The sequence below is a fragment of the Grammomys surdaster genome, unplaced genomic scaffold (assembly GCF_004785775.1).
Source record: "Grammomys surdaster isolate TR1022 unplaced genomic scaffold, NIH_TR_1.0 242, whole genome shotgun sequence".
Classification (NCBI taxonomy): domain Eukaryota; kingdom Metazoa; phylum Chordata; class Mammalia; order Rodentia; family Muridae; genus Grammomys; species Grammomys surdaster.
The window spans coordinates 1,731,462-1,737,945 of NW_021604687.1; positions in this window are offsets into that span (position 1 = coordinate 1,731,462).

Sequence of the window (6,484 nt, forward strand, 5' to 3'; positions counted from 1 at the left end):
CATGCAACTACAAGTTATCATATTCCATAATATGAGGCATATACATGTTGTCCCTAATTTGTGTGCCTTCAAATTCTTAAAAGCACATAAAAATCAGAAGGGGCATTGGTGTAATGAAATAGGCTCATGGGATAAGGCCAAAGGGGTAGGATTCTGAGGATAGTGAATTAGACTGGGATGAATGGCAAAATACAAGATATGTATGAAAGAAACTATTTCTGTAGAATCTAGTTGTCTGCAAACAGTGAGTTTATATGTCTCTGAAATAGTTTGAATATTAAAAATAAACAAATTACAGTATTTTCACATACTCCAAAATAATTTTAAAGTGATATCAGACTATAGAATAATTTTTTTCTCACTTATACAAAGACCTGACTAAAACATCAATGAATATATGTCCTAGATACACCAGTTGACCATTTATAATTCTTAGTAATATGAGGCTAAAAACAAAATTAATAAAGTTATATCTTTGTGAAGATGTGAATATTGCTCGCAAACTAATAGCTCACAGAAAAAAACCCCTAATAGATGCATTTAAAATTATTGTAGCACACAAATTAAGAATATCAGTTGGAATAATATTCAGCTATTAAAAACAAGGAGATCATGAATTTTGCAGGCAAATGGATGGAACTAGAAAATATCATCCTGAGTAAGGTAACCCAGATCCTAAAGAACATGTGTGGCATGTACTCACTAATAAGTGGATATTAGCCAAAATGTTCAGAATACCCATGATATAACTCACAGACCATATAAAGTTTAACAAGGAGGAAGGCCCAAATATACTTTAATCCTACTTAGAAGGGGAAACAAAATGATCCTAGGATGAAGAGGAAGGAAGGGTCCTGGGTGGGAAAGTGGAGGGGTAGGGGAAACGGGTACAGGATCATGTAAGGGGAGAGAAAGGAGTGAAGCCTAGAAAACCAGGAGACTGAATGGAAATATGCATCACTGTGGAGTGGAAGATGGAGAGAACCACTAGAAAGTCTCAGAGACCTGAGACATGAGAAGCTTTCAGGACTCAAGTGGGATTACCTTACCTGAAATGTGTGCAAAGCTCTTGGTGCCTAATCAAGGATATCAGCAAGAATTTGACATTGGAAAGGAGGTAGGCTCAGAAAAGAACTTGACATTGGACTAGGACAAGGAAGTAAGCTCAAAATGAATACAACTGAGGAATGAGTTCTTTGTATTTTGATGGGTATTGTTAAGATCCTGAATATTGTTATCATGAGACCTTTTTTTATGCCTTGTTTGTTCCTTGACTACTTTGTCTTTGACCTAGAACTGAGCCTATTCTTTGCATATACCTAGAATAGTATAAAAACAGACTGGGGAAAAAACAAACAAACTTCTTTAGCTTCAGCACTGACTGGGATCATGCTACAATGTTGTGTAATTGTCTTTTATCTTTAACCCTCACTCCCTCCCTTGAAACCTGGTTGATTGACTGAACTGGCTTGGACAGAAATGCTCAACGCTGGAGAGAAGGAACCTGAAGAGATCACCTCCAGTACATAGACATGGTCCCCAGTAGAGGCATGGTGAGCTACCCACTCATTTTCAAAATTGTTCCTCTCTAAATGAAATGCAGGGACAAAAATGGAACAGAGACTGAAGGAAAGGGCATCCAGTGGTGGTGTAAGACCCTGACCCTTGGTCAGTGGTACTTACTTTCGAGGTGCCCCATAGTGAGACACCAAAAGCAAAAGCCAGAGGTTTAGTTTCCTGTGATTTGGGCCAGACCTTCAATTAATCCCTCAAGGCAAGTGACTAGAAGGCTATTACAAGCAGTTTTTATACTTTTTAGGGGCACATGTTACATCAGCAAGGATACAGTTCAAACTTATTGGCGAAACATATTGACCTTTAAATCTATTGGCTGGTAAGCATGATTCGCATTTGAATTCTACCTAGGACATTCCATAGAGTCAGGTGACTACCAGTCAGTATATTCTGAGAATTTTTTACTCAAGAATGTTCCTGTGGGTGGAGAATGGAACTTGACCTAGTCTTGACCCCAGGCCAGAGTGGGAAGCTATAAGGAGGGTGTGGGACTAGAAAAAGCTCTTACGGTTCCTCATTGTCCTAATTAGTGATCCATCTCATGTGCAGGCATGAAACCTTGAAACTTACTGATGTCATGTTGTGCTTATAGACAGGAGCCTAACATGGCTGTCTTCTGATAGAGTCTACCAGCAGCTGACAGAGACAGATACAGATATTTATAGCCAACCATTGGACTGAGGTCGGTGGACCCCCATAAAAGGGTAAGGGGAAGGACTGTAGGAGCTGAAAGGGATTGCAACCCCATTGGAAGGACAACAATTATCAACTAACCTGGACAACTCAGAGCTCCCATAGTCTAAGCCACTAACCCAATAGCATACATGGGTTGGTCTGTGGCCCTGGGCACAAATATAGCAGAGGACTGTCTTGCCTGGCCTAGGTGGAAGAGGATGCACTTAATCCTAAAGAAACATAATGGCCCAGTGTAGGGGGAAGATGGTGGGGGGTGAGGTGGGGATGCTTGGGTGGGAGCCCTATCTAAGAAGCAAAGGCAAGTGGGGAATGGGTTGAATAGGAAGCACCAGTAAGGGAGGCAATTTGGAATGTATATAATTAAAATAATTTAAAAATAAAAAGGAATATCAATAACACACAAATTGAAAAGATTGTACTTATTTGTTTAGGACTATTGTTAAAACAATTAGTGAAAAGTGAGACCATGAGTTTTAATAAGAGTGAAGAGGGGTATAAACATGAGCTATGAAACACTAACATGTTGGTTCAAAAATGTGTTACTAACTTTAATGCATACAGAAATGAGATTTTAATAAGCCTGGGTCTTTATTCTTGTCAAGATTTTTTTCACCTTTGATATCCTAAGAATCTATATAACATCTCATTAACATTGAGATGTAAAAACTATAAATATCTACTAAGGTTATGCTAATTAAATATTTAACAAATGACAAAATTTAGTAAATCTTTCTGCTAATATGTGTTTATGAAATATATCATCCTTAATTCATTTCTTGTTAGCATTGAAGTATCATGCAGCAAACACTCATTTATACTTCAAACTCTCAACAAAAAATCTAGGGTGAAGCGGGAGGTTGAAGTTGTAAATCAAATGAATTAATGAAATTCAAAATCAACCAATGAACTCTGTGTACCTTAATAATGAATTACTTAATTAGTAGTCTAATTGCACCAGGATATACTTAGTGAAAATTATCATTTCAATAAATGGTATTGTTTTATCCATTAAGTTTATATTACTTTCAATAATAATAATGTGATATATCCCCTTACTCACATGAATACTTTTGTAATAAATTTTAACTCCAGAGCATTCCTGCAGATTATATAAGGTTATAGTTCCAATTCCTAAATTTTGGATTAATTTGCCAAAATTTAGTTTTAAAATGAAACAGGTTAAATATTGTAACACATGTCAGATTCTGCTTCCAGTCTCGATTTTACACAGAATTAATCCTATTTTTTCAGCAATTCTAAAAAAAAAAAAAAAAAAAAAAAGACTTCATGTAACGTATTACTCTTGCGAAATTGAATTTTTTACTGGAGGTGGAAAGGCTGGTATGTGTGTAGACACAATGTCTTCAATCAGAAGTGGAGAAGTAGACTCTAAGGATGAATAATTTGATGGAGTATGATGCACAGAGCATGAAAAATCAACAAGAGAAACCAAAATATATTTGAGTCAAAACATACGTAGTATCCCATTGACAGGGAGGCACTGCCATCTAGTTGCAATTCATGTCAGTTACAAAATCTCTTTGTGAAACTCAACGCTGAACAGGATGCATTAGGAAGAAGTCAGAAAAAATAAATTATTTTCCAAAGCTATTTGACAACAAAAATGCAATTTAGTATTAATATAGTTATATATATTATAATATATATATTTAGAGAATGTAATTATTTATTTCTGAATATTGAAGCCTTATGTGGAACTTGGATACAATCTGTAAAATTATTGATTGCATAAAACAGTGAATCTGGAATGGAAATTCAAGTTATCAGAATCTTTAAGAACATGATGTGTAACGTAGGCAAGCTGGCATTGCCTGTAGTCTCAGCACTCTCTAGGCCAGAAGTTCACTACCAGCCACTGTGAGATATTCAAGCCCATTTCAGTAAAAGAAATAAAACCCAATAGTTTCTAATGGATTCTGTACAACTAATCTTGTAGCAAAAATATTGAAAACCATAATTATCATTATCATTATTATTTTATGAGCTATTTATTTAGTTTTGAGAATTTATGTAATTAAAACAACTTTAAAGAAAAATAACTTATCTGGCATAATAGAAATAAGAACGAGTAATAGCAAGAAACACATGAGTCATTTTGAAAGGTATATTTCAACAAATCAAATGATATGTAAGCCTTCATCTCTTGTGGATGCTTCATTGAAATGTTGTAGATAGTTTCAACATGCTTCCTCAGAGGTACAGCATAACCCTGACAGTCAAAGGGAAGCACTATAGAATTGCCCAGTTCAAATACCATCGCTTCTCAATCCTGGGTCACAGTGAGGTGGTATTTAAATGTGGGATCACAAAATATATCTTCTTATCATAGTTCATAATAAGATACATAGCATGGTCTTTACTGTGAATATGATTAAGGTTGTCTAAACTCTGACAGGGACCATGTAACTTAAGAATTTAGAACTCATATATGACTGATATATGAAAACAAACTTCTTTAGACTCCTGGAGAGTTGTCAAGAAGAATATCAAAAATCTAGAGTATGTTGAGAGTCTATAAAAGACCATAAAGTGATTAATTTAAAAACAAACTAATTAAAAAGAGAGGTGGACACTATTAAAGATGTGAAGTGATATTAAAGAGTGGCATACAGATGAATTTTACCGAATTGTTGATCACTGAATATCCCACAGAAAAAACCTTGAGAGTCAAGATGCTGAAGAGTGGAGAAAAAAGAAGGAAGGACCCAAGCAGTGACCCTAGGGGTCTTACTAAGGAGAGAACTGATACTCAAACAGACACAATTTGTTGGAATTTATTCTATCCACCAACTGTGTGTATATTTGTATGTGTGTGTATATGTGCATATGTGTATGAGTATATGTGTATATGTGCACCTGTGTACATGTAAACATTTGTATTATGCATATATATATTGTGCATATGTGTGTATATGTGTACATGTGTACATTTGCCTGTCACATGTGTACATATGTACATGTGTACTCATGTACCTGTGTACATATATACACGTATATATGTATATGTGTATATGTATATATGCATATATATGTATATGTGTATACATGTGTATATATGAAATACTTGGAGCCTGCTTATTGGAGCTTGGCTTCATATATTCAATGTGTGAATGTATGTATGAATGTATGAATGTATGTATGCATGTATATATGTATTTGTATGTGTGAGGTTATTGAAGCCTGCTTTGTTTCATCCATTCAATGTGTGTGTGTGTGTGTGTGTGTGATATTTCTTCTTTTTCTTTCTCACTAGCCCCTAAAAGTTAAATGAGTTTCTCAATGCACACATGTAGTTCCAAACCCAACGAATCAAGCTTTGTTTCCTCAGAGGAAAGCCTGCTGAGAGATTTCTCTAACCACTGATTGCAAATAGCAGCAGCACCATTGCCTGCTATCAGCAAGATCCCCTTGAGCCCTTCTAATGCTTCCCCCATAAGCTACCAATAGCACTAACCCTGATCACCAATGTCAAATCTCTCTACCTGCCTCAGATAATGATCATGTTCATAAAGTATTCTCCTAAATTCTTATATAGAAAAGGCAAAAAATAGATTTTATTTAAGTAAATACTTTTAAATCTTTAAATCATTATTTTTAAAAAATTAGACATATTTCAAAGAATATGCATGAACCAGTGACAATGTAGTTCTGGCTTTCAGTAATCTCTCTACAAAAGGTTTCATAAATTGATATTGTAAAATTTCAAAGAAATTTCCTTCATTCACTACTTCTGCCTAGTTATTACCAGAGAAAGGATTGACTGTTTAGATATGAAAATCAACCACACCTTGAACTACCACACCAATGAGTGTAGTTAAGAAAGAAAGAAAGAGCCCTTCCAACCCCGCCTGGTCCTTTTGGCTGGGTTAGACACATAGCTGGTCTGCTCCTGTAGAGATACTGAATCCTGAGCCATCCTAGAGGAGCCACTGCACTAAGCAGCAGAGGAGCCACTGCACTCAGAACAGCAAACACCTAGCTGGTCTGAGTTTTGGAGATACCGTATCCTGAGCCATTCTAGGGGAACCACTGCACTCAGAGCAGCAGGATTTCCAGATCCCAAAGGTGGCCTGAATCCCAGGAGTTCTTCCACCCAGGAGATTAGGATCATAAGACCACAGAGACAACTGGACTCTGAGGAGTTCTGACAGAAGCAAGATAACTGGAAAGACAGACTCCAGTCAGACACAGT